Source organism: Simochromis diagramma, unplaced genomic scaffold, assembly GCF_900408965.1.
Source record: "Simochromis diagramma unplaced genomic scaffold, fSimDia1.1 OVJJ01000293.1, whole genome shotgun sequence".
Classification (NCBI taxonomy): Eukaryota; Metazoa; Chordata; class Actinopteri; order Cichliformes; family Cichlidae; genus Simochromis; species Simochromis diagramma.
The window spans coordinates 23984384-23995320 of NW_024386801.1; positions in this window are offsets into that span (position 1 = coordinate 23984384).

The following is a 10937-nucleotide window of genomic DNA, read 5'->3' on the forward strand; positions in this document are numbered from 1 at the left end:
CTTATGGAGTGCAGTCAGCTTCTTCAGCCATTAGGCGTGGACCACGTCGGTGCCTGGTGCTGGAGACCCGTTCTTGGACACACACACACACACGCACCCATTTGCACACTTTGGCTCTTGTGATTAGGCAGAGGATCAATAGGGGGTCCACAGCCCTCTTAGGGACACTCCCAATAGGGCTTGCTCTTAGATCTGAAGAAGCTTCTCGGATGAGAGCTGAAACGTCTTCAAGAAACTTAAAGAAGTCCAGACGCAGCTCCTTAGACTACAATGACCTGGATGACTGAGAACCTTCACAAACAAAAGCTAAACATGCATAAATGAGTTTTTTCTTCAAAATTTTGATTTTTTAAAATGTGTTATCCTACAGCAATACTTAATTTGTTAATATCAGAAAGGTAATAATATCTTTGAAAACATCTGTAACTCAATACATCTTCTGCTGCTCTCACAGTTTTATGTATGCAATAGTATTAACTGCAGAACTAGTAAAATGATTTCTGAGATCCTAATAAAATTAAGAATTGTTACTTTACTTTGTATCAAGACTTTGATGGTACCTGCAGTGGTGACACTGGCCATGTGTTTGTTGTCTTGCCTGGTGTAGCTCAGTTGACTGGAATGAATCAGTATCAAATTTGTTTCTTTCACACACTCAAACTGCACAGTGGACTGGCCTGAAACACATGAAAAAAATAAAAATGCTAACTTATATTAATGCAACCTCCATTGCAGCGGTAGTTTAACACAGGCACCAATGAAATCTCTGCGGAAATAAAAGTATAGTAGAGAAACCTAAATGCAGATACAGAGAAAATAAATCACTAATAACAGTGAATAAAACATTTGAAGGTAACCCTTTATAATAATGACACACTATTAAGGCATTCCCTAAAAGTTTCTTCTGTTCATCTGGACGTCCAGAATCAACTTTTTGGGATTTCTTTACCTGGATGATTGATCATATATCAAGACTATTAAACATTAGTAAGGTAGTGGGGCTGGGGTGCTTGTGGTGGCAGAGGTTGGCTCCTGGCCAGGGTGGCTGGCCTGATCTGGGCAGGGCCAGGTGATAGGTCTGAGGCCCCGGTGCCCGTGGTTGTCTAGTCTCTGGCTGGGTCTCTCCTTGTGATGAGTTGGTCTGGCCACCTCACCATGTGGTGTGGGTCAGCTCACGTTGAGATGTCTGATCTGTGCCTCCAGGACTCATGGGTGCCCGTAGGCCAATTGGGTGGGGTGGGGTGTCCAGGAAAGGAAGCACCTGTTGCCGGGTGCAGCTTGTCTTGGACCCAGACCAGTCCCTTTACTGTCTGTAACTGAAGAAATGTCTGGTGTTGTGACGCAGTGTACAGATGAGCCTTGGAACTCATCTGCACACTCCAGTCTACTCTTTGTGTTGAGGGTTCTGCCCCGGACTACTTGGTCTTCCAGGGCGATGACATTGTGGGCCCCAGGCCGACTTCTTCCGCACCGTGGTGGGATGTGGGGAGTGGGGATGCCTACTGAGCCAATCGTTTGCTGCGCCTTCCATGACAACCCATCTGGGTGTCCTCCTTCTTCTGCTGGGATGGGTTCAGGGATGTTGCAAAGATGTGTTGCCTTACTTTTTGGTTTAAATTTTATGAATATTACTGCTACATTACTGTCTGCACATTACTGTTTTAGATTTGTATGAGCTTTATATATTTTAGGGTAAATTGATCTACAGCACTGAGTATTTTAAGGATGACATGTGTCTATATCATCTCTGCCGTTAGACCCATTTACCCATTAAGCATCAGCCTTCAACACAGCTCTGAACTCTCTCAGTGCGCCCCAGGGCGGCTGTGGCTACAATGTAGCTTGCCATCACCAGTGTGTGAATGTGTGTATGAATGGGTGGATGACTGAATGTGTAAAGCGCTTTGGGGTCCTTTGGGACTAGTAAAGCGCTATACAAATACAGGCTATTTTGATATATTTTCCCTCTTAAGAAAACGGCACAATTTTCTCATCCAATAAAAAAAAATATTATCTTCAAATTTACCCTTTAATTTTATCTCAAACATCACATCTCAACCTATTATTACCATAGTATAACCTTGTGATGCTTACTGGAGATAACTGTAAAACACAATGTTACATGTGAGTGAAGATAACTACAAATCAGCATTTATAATTACACACATTAATGACTATATGCAAGAACAGATAAGCCTTGTTTTTCAAAATAAACATGCCAGTCATACACCACAACCATCTCTGCTGCTGCTGTTTTAACTATGTGACTTCTTGTATCAAAAGTGCTTGGTCATTCACTTTGAATACTTTCAGAGGGGTTCTAATTCAGCAAGTTTTTTTTTCTATGATAATGTATTTCCCTTGTCAGCATTGTTTTAATGGTCTAGTTTGCTAGCTTGCTAAGCATACTACCATGTGCTCAGATGCTATACATATTTGTGTGAATAATGCACATAATCATTGTCACTTTATAACCACATACTGACATATCAACTTCATACAGTGCATAAGAAAAACATACTCAGACAGCTTATCTGATGTGGCTTGGTTCTTTTGGTGCTGATTACAACACACTCTAGGGTCCTCTTGCTAGACATGCATGATGGGAATGACATTCTGAACATCCAATGTGTGTCATAATTAAAATGTTTTTGCTGAAGTAGGATTTGAATTTCAATACAGATTGATATTCCCTATCCTACTTTTGCTGAAATAAAGGACCTAAACACCATTTCAACCACTATGAAGAACAGATAATTAATACAAAATGATAGTCAATGCACTGTCACTCTTCATATTATACACCTTACTTTAGGTCACAGGGAACTATTTGTACAGTAAGGTTTTACTCACCCGTGAAAATGTAGAGACCATTGTTTGGGTCAGGACTGAGACGAGGCCATATGGTGATGTTGTAGTACTCAGGAATCACATCCATGGAGAGACGGTAGCTTAGGAGAATAAGCACAAAAATAATAGGACTTATTTCAGACATTGCTATCCAGCTTGTTTTATTTATATTTGATCATTTACAAATGTTTGTCCTTGAAGTTGATGTGTTACAAGCAGAAAAAAGGATTGTGCATCAATATTTGAGCAAGTTTAAAAATGCCAAATTATGATAGGGAGACGACTGGGTCAGAGTATCTCCAAAACTGCAGCTCTTGTGATGTTCCCAGTCTGCAGTGGTATCTATCAAAAGTGGTCCAAGGAAGGAACAGTGGTGAACTAGTGACAGGGTCATGGTTGGTCAAGGCTATTTAATCCATGCTGTGAAGGCTGGCCCTTGTTGTCTGATCCAGTAGGCTCAAATTACCAAAAGGTTAATGCTGGTTCTGATAGAAAGGTGTTAGAATACATGGTGCATCACAGTTGTGTTCCTATTTTTGTAGCAAAAAGGGAACCAATGCAATATTAGGGAAGTGACCATGATATTATGCCTGTTCAGTATGTCTAAATAACAGAAATATTAAAAATATATATAAACACCTCAAACAGTACAGGACCGTAAACAAACATTTAAATTTCATTTATTCCATTTCATTTATTTATTTATTTCACACATGGTTCAACAGTGTTTCATTTCCTTCATACAAATCCTCCTTCCCATTGATATAACACTGCACCCATGGGTAAAAAGGAGCAGAAGAATAAATTCTTATTAGCACCTGCCCCCTATCTGCAATCTAATTATTCTTACAAGAGGGCGCCAACAACCCAAAAAACCCTCTAATATGTATCTTTATTTAACAATGCAAAACTAACAACAAATCAGTATAATCACAATATACAGCACTAAATGGCAATGAAAAATTTTCCTTCCACATTTAGCCCAAATTACTTTCATGTTCTTCATATTGATTTACCCTTTTAAGTATGTAACACATTTTAAAACGGTGCATATTTGTACAACTCCTAAGATTATCTTGAAGAGAATTCCATATTCTTATACCCTTAACTGTCGGACACATTTGCCTTTGTGTGGTCCTAGCAAACTGATGCTTCAAGTCAAACTTCCTTCTGCTATCCCCACTTCCTGAACACAATACAGACAAACTTTGTAACTTAAGAGGTAATGTATTATTTCTTGCCTTGAACATAAATAATAATGTTTGTAATTTCACTAAGTCTTCAAATTTCAACAAATTCGATTTTATAAACAGATTATTTGTATGTTCTCTATATTTAACATTATGAACCATTCGTACCACTTTTCTTCTGTAACAAGTATAGAGGATTTATATTAGTTGCATATGTATTCCCCCACACTTCAGCACAATAACTGAGATAGGGGAAAATTAGTGAGAAATATAAAATACGCATTGCCTTATAATCTAGTATATATCTGACATTATCCAAAATATAAATATTTTTAAACATCTTTTTTCTAAAATGTTCAATATGAGATTTCCATGTTAATTCATCATTCAATACTACCCCCAAAAAACGGTAACTCTCTCAATCGGAACTCCATCAATGGACAGAGTTACTTCCTCGTCTTTTACCCAATTTCCAAAAATCATAAATTTCGTTTTTGTCAAGTTCAAAGATAATTTGTTTACATCAAACCATTTTTTTTAGTTCTTCCATTTCAGAAATCATTAATTCAGCTAGACTAGGTTGCAGTAATTATAAGGTCCCTGGTTATAAAATGGTAATAAAAACAATAAAAGGTATGTTTTTGCCAATTAATATCCTACCTGTCCCAAGGAGCTGTAACATCACCATGATCGGTCAGGGCAAGAGTCCACAATGTGACAATGGTTGCTATGGAGACCAAGGCTAAGATTACACACAAAACACACAGAGTACTGACTCTGCAGGTTTTTCCCATTGCAAAGATGTCCTACAGATAGATGTGAACAAAATGGCAGAGTGGAACAAGTCCAGTTGTTGAATAAACCCTGATCTCAGTCTTCAGTGGCAGTTCAGTTGTGAATTAGCAAAGCCCTGTTTAAACTGAATCTCCTGTGAATGACAAAGAGAGGTGACTATCAGCATTTAACTACGACCTCCCCTTCTGCCACAATCAAGTCCTCTCAATGTGTTAAATAAATGGATTATAAATTAGGTTGGCACTTGTGGGAATTGTGCTGCTGTTGACGATGACTTTCTATTTTGTAGTAGTAAACTGCACAATAATGTTTTACTGCCTGTTTACATATCAGTCATAAAACACTGCATGTCCAATGAGAATTCACTCATTGGATAACATAAAGACTCTTATCATCTTTGACTCAGTGTTCAGAGGTCAAACCTTGTAAGATACTGACAACTCAAAGGCCCATTACCAGTCATCACTTTTAGCCCTATCTCTTGGTTGTCAAGGCTGACATTTAGAGTTGGGAAATTTGAACGGCGAGATGGTGCAGTATACTGCCTCACAGCTGGTAGCCACCCCAGCTTCCTCCCAAAGACATACATGTTAGCTTAACTATTAATTCTTAACTCATCATAAATGTGAGGTAGATAATGTGCTTAAGCTGTATAAAATGTATGGTCAAAGAAGCTGTTTGTGAGTCTGGAGGTGCAGGACCTGAGTGACCTGAGGTGCTGACACGAGGTAGCGGGTCAAACATAAAACAGGTGTTTGGCAGGGTGCAAGGTGTCACCCGTGATGGCCCTGGTTTTCCTGAGACTGGAGGAGCTTGTGATCATGGGCTGCCTCCAGGGGTAGTAGCCACTCATTTTTTGGCAGTAAATTACCCTCTGCACAGCCTTCCTGTTCTCAGTAGTGACACTGATTTAGACACATGTCTACATAGAACAAGTAATGCTGGCTTAAAAAGCATGTTTTCTTTTTGTTGTTATTGTTATTGATTTTGGTCACTTAGGAATGGCTCTCAGGTGGCATCATTTGTCACTTTTCATGTCTTTTCTCTTGTCCTTGCGCACCCTGTAAAATGTTGGATCCAGGGAAGTGGATTTTGCAGTATCACATAGCTTCTATGATTTAAAAAAATCATCATAATGAGAAGCACACATCATTCCTAAGAAAAAAATAAAATTGTTTCTTATTCAATTGAGTAAACTTAATTTTACAAAATGTGCACCAATATAAAATGCCTTTATGTTGTTGGCAGTGAGTGCGCATCACTCACTGGTGTACAGCTGTACACAGCTGCAGAGCTCCACTCACTGTGGGTTCAGGCTAGACTGTAATATTTCATCCAGATAATGTGTCAGGTTCTCTGAACAGACAGTCTGTGAGGTGCACAGGAGAAGATTATATGACAGGCTGTCTTTGGTAAGTAGCTGATTTGTCTGAACTAGTGTCTAATAAATAGTTCAGGTTGTTGCTATAATGTGTGTAAATCTAAAGGCTCTTTTTGACTATATTACGCACCATACTTTTAGTTGCTGTGTGCTACATTTTTATGCTTTGTGGTTATCTCTTTGCAGCTAATCACTGGCTTAAGTTCAGTTATGTCTTTTGTAGATCCATCGCTCTGGTCTCCCTTCTTGGGTCTTAAGACCACAGGGAAACATCACACATCTATCTGCTGTTTGTTCTCATTGCCTAAATATTTTTTTGTACAATAATCAAACAATAATCAAATATTTCCATTTATGTAGTTATTTTTTATTTCTAAATATGAAAGAACTCATCTGTGCCACACATCAGTCTTTTTGAAATTGCCGTTTACCTACAGCTGTTATTTCTATTGTGCAGCGGTGGATGTGCTGATTTATCACTAAGCTTCACTTTAATACTAAACAACATTCAAGAATTCTAGAGCATGTTTTGAAGCACTCCCATTCAGTCGTGTATGTGCAGTTATATGTGTTTGCTGCAGACTGGACAACTTTTTGTTGGGAGGTTTTATTGTCAGTAATTTGGCCAAAGTTATAATTGCCAGATTCTGACGTGCATTTCCTTTTCTGATTCTCGTTTTGAGATTTTTGGGTTTTTTTTTTTTTTTTTTTAAATCATAGAAGCTATGTAATACTGAACAGATTAATGGGACATCATTGCAGAGGCTTCCGAATTTGCCTTAGAATCCTCTGGTTTCAAATATTTCTACAACATTAAATTCAAACTGAAAATGCAGACCATAAGATAACCCTATATGCTGATGATGTAATACTTTTCCTTGGGAACTCACAAATCTTTCTTCTGAAGATGATCACACTTATAGATAAGTTCTCATCTATATCAGAATACTCCATCAACTGGAATACGTATAAATTTTTCTGCCTGGTTTTCAGATTTGTCAGGGTTGAATCACATTCCTCAACTGCAAATAGTAGGGGATGATCTCACACGTTGGAATACTTGTATGAATCACAGAGAGGGTAGCCAAAATTAAAATGATGGTTATGACTATAATCAACTACTTGTTTTTACTGATCCCAAATAAACCCTCTGTTGATTGGTGTAGGTCACTAGATCTTAAATAATTTAAAATTTAAAATCAAAACACAATTTGTATATTACTAATTTTTAGACTAGATTTTTAGACTTGGTCCCCACTGAACAGTTCCATTGCTTAATGGGGGTGGTCAGCTGTAGTCTTGTCTCTCCACATACATAGCAGGGGTATAGTGGATATATTGGACAAAGGAGGCTGTATACAGAAATGTAAGACCGGAGGAAAGGAGGAAGACCACTGAGAAGATTTATAGATTTATTGAAGAAGGGCTAGGATAACAGAGGAGGATATTGGGGATAGGGAACAGCTACTTCTTTTGGTCACTGTCTGTAGGGGACACCACAGCAGACCAACTGCCTCCATATCATCGTAAGTGCCAAGTTTTGGTAGAATAATTTAGTAAAGACAAAATTATATTGCATAGACTATGTTAGTGTAGTCATTAAGTCATTACTGAGGCTGACTTTGACCTTAGAGGTTTAAAGTATTCAAGCAAGCTAAGATTAGCCATTTATTTGTAACTTAGCTAAACTGCATCAGCTATCTCTTTTTATAGGATATCCAGGCCTCTTATATCTTTAGCATATGCCTGTTGGAGTACATCTAAGATATATTTTATTTGGGTTAAAACTAATTGATTTCTGTCATCTAGTTTCAGAGAGAAACATCCCGTGCCATTTCCATAACAATGGAAATGCCTAAGTGAGGCGTGTAAAATGTAGAAATAACTAAACTGTATCTAATTTTTTACTGTACAGCAGGTAGTGTCATGTTTGCTGTGTGGCAGGATGCAGGACCCAAATGCAGGACTCACAGAAAATGAAAGAGTGAACTAAAGGAGGCAGCTTTATTTAGGCTGTAAAAAACTCTTCAAACATACAGAAAACCAAACCGAAAGTGAGGAACTAGAAATACGGACAAAAATCAATACACTATGACACTGGGAAGCTAAGGAACTAAACTGGGAAACACCTAGGAAACTATGAGGAGCACCGAGGGAAAAAAAACATAGAGGGTGGTGCAATGTGACAACAAGCAGGGGAACACCGAGAACTAAAATACACAGGTAGGATCACGAGAGGTTGTAAATTATTAAATTATTCAAACTAAGAAGAAGAACAGAAGGTTGATTTAGAGATAGTGCTTGGAAAACTGGAAAGTACAAAGGTTGCAAATGGATGTCATGGATGTGATAAGTGTTTAACTCTCCTGTTCATAATCACTGTGCTTTATAGCTGTGTGACAATAAAATGGCACTCATAAAGTAAAAGTGTTATGAAAAATTGTTTCTGTTAAACTATAACTAAAGGTTCAAATATAAGACAAATCACTTGGAGACCACACATGATGAAATAAAAATTTTATAATTTACTTATTAAGAAATGTATTGAAACAAAACTTACATAGATTTCTTCTGAATAGTTTTTCTTCCATAAAACTGTAGTGAAAAGAAAATTTGGTTTGCTACCAAATACAAATTACATAGCATTTTGTTTTATCTTATTCTCAGTAAAACTTAATTTCCTATAGGAACCTATTCAAGGGATTAATAAAGTTATATCTATCTGTCTGTCTGTCTGTCTGTCTGTCTGTCTGTGCAGGCCCAGACCAATCTTGAACCAATTTAAACACTTAAAAAAAACATCTGGTGAAGAGCTGAAGCCAGACGTTCAGAGGAACGGACGTCAGTGTAAACAGTCAGTTTCCCAAGGAGATCCTGGAGAGACACAAGGTCCTTCCCAATCTGAAAAAAACTTTATCCAAGAAGGGTCTTGAGCTTTTGTCACAGTCAATAATCTGTATGTCAACAGGCAGCTTTATCAGGACCAAAACAACACCCTATGGCTATGACTCAGGTGACATGTATTTACACGATTGTCTTTTGCTTTTCTCTTTTCACTTTTTGTTTTCACTCTCCTTTTCCACTAATCTAATGGAATTGACTACATAAAACAATTAGCAATAGCCAGCAAAGCCTGTGTACCTGTTTTTGTTTTTGTTACAGAGGTGCGGTCTGCTGCTCCACTGCAGAGGCGGGATGGTGCAGTGGGCTCATGGATCAATGCCAGGGTGGCTGGCAGGGCAGCTGCCCCCATTTGGCTAAGTGGGCTGCCAGGAAAGCTGCTGGGAAAATCAACAATAACACTTGTCAAAGACACATTCCTTCAACTGTCAGCGATCATGCACTGCTATCTTTCCACTGACATAGCAAAGAGTCACATCACCAATTAGGAGCTGGAGATTTAATACATCATTGCTAAAAAAAACAAGATTTCATTAATTATTTCAAAAAGAAGCAGATAATGTAGTTAGATAATAATGAATTCAATAAATACCCCCATGTGTTCTATGGGAAACGGGAAAGGTAGGAATGTAGAGCAAAATTTAATGTTCATATAAGAAAAAGAAGGAAAAAATGCTTGTATCAGAACTAGGACAAAAAATAAATAATTGGAATCAGCCTATGTTGCCTCACCTCAAGAACCTATAATTAACAACCTGAGAAAACTAAAACTAGAATAAAATGACATCATTAATGAGAGAACAAAATGTCTGATGCAAAGGCTGCATTTGGAGAACGTTGAACATGGTAATAAATCTGGAAATTCTTTGCTAACAGGTTAAAGTTAGTAAAGAAATGGAGGAACGCACGGATGTTGCTGAGACATGTGGCCCCAGGTCTTCGGTACTCTTGGGAGCTGCGGATGGTTGTCCTGGTTCCATCTATGTCTGCCTCATTATCAAGTACATTTGTGACAAAGGCACTCTATCTCTATCTCTTTCTTTGTCACTGATTCACACTACGACAAAAGTTTGGATTTATGTATCTGTGTATTGTGTATTTTCTATTTTTTGTATTCCGGATGCTGTATGTTTGTTTTTTCTTACAGGTGTAGCAGATTTCTCTATAATTGTGGGGACTTTATCTTACAATATAAAGCACCTTGAGGACGCTATGAATAAAAACTGAACTGAATTGAATTAAAAAATAATTTGAATCAAGAAGAAAGAGAGTTATGGATGTGTTGAAGAATATAAGTAGGTATAACAAATTGTGACTTTAAAGGTTGTTAGAATACAGACACTGTCCATTTATGTTTAGAGACCCCGAAACATGGTAGTGAAGTGCCCAGGGCCACCCAAAATATAGCCACTTGTCAATGACAAGCAGTGTTGGTCAAGTTACTTGAAAAAAGTAATCAGTAACTAATTACTGATTACTTCCCCAAAAAAGTAATCCCGTTACTTTACTGATTACTTATTTTCAAAAGTAATTAATTACTTAGTTACTTTTTAAAAACACGATTTACAACCTGAAGAGGTGATAAAGCGATAGATCTTCAGCCCAATTCTACTTTTTCTGCATAATCCATCATACAAAATGTAATCAAATGGAAAAGTCTATTTTTAAAACTTATTTTATTAATTTTAATCTTTTAACTTTATGCATCAAGCAAAAATTTAATTATATGCACCATTCTCTGACTTGAAGAAATTTGTTTAACATTTAAACCTATTTTCTGCACATTCCAGCACATAAAATATTTTTTGTGTTTACACTCA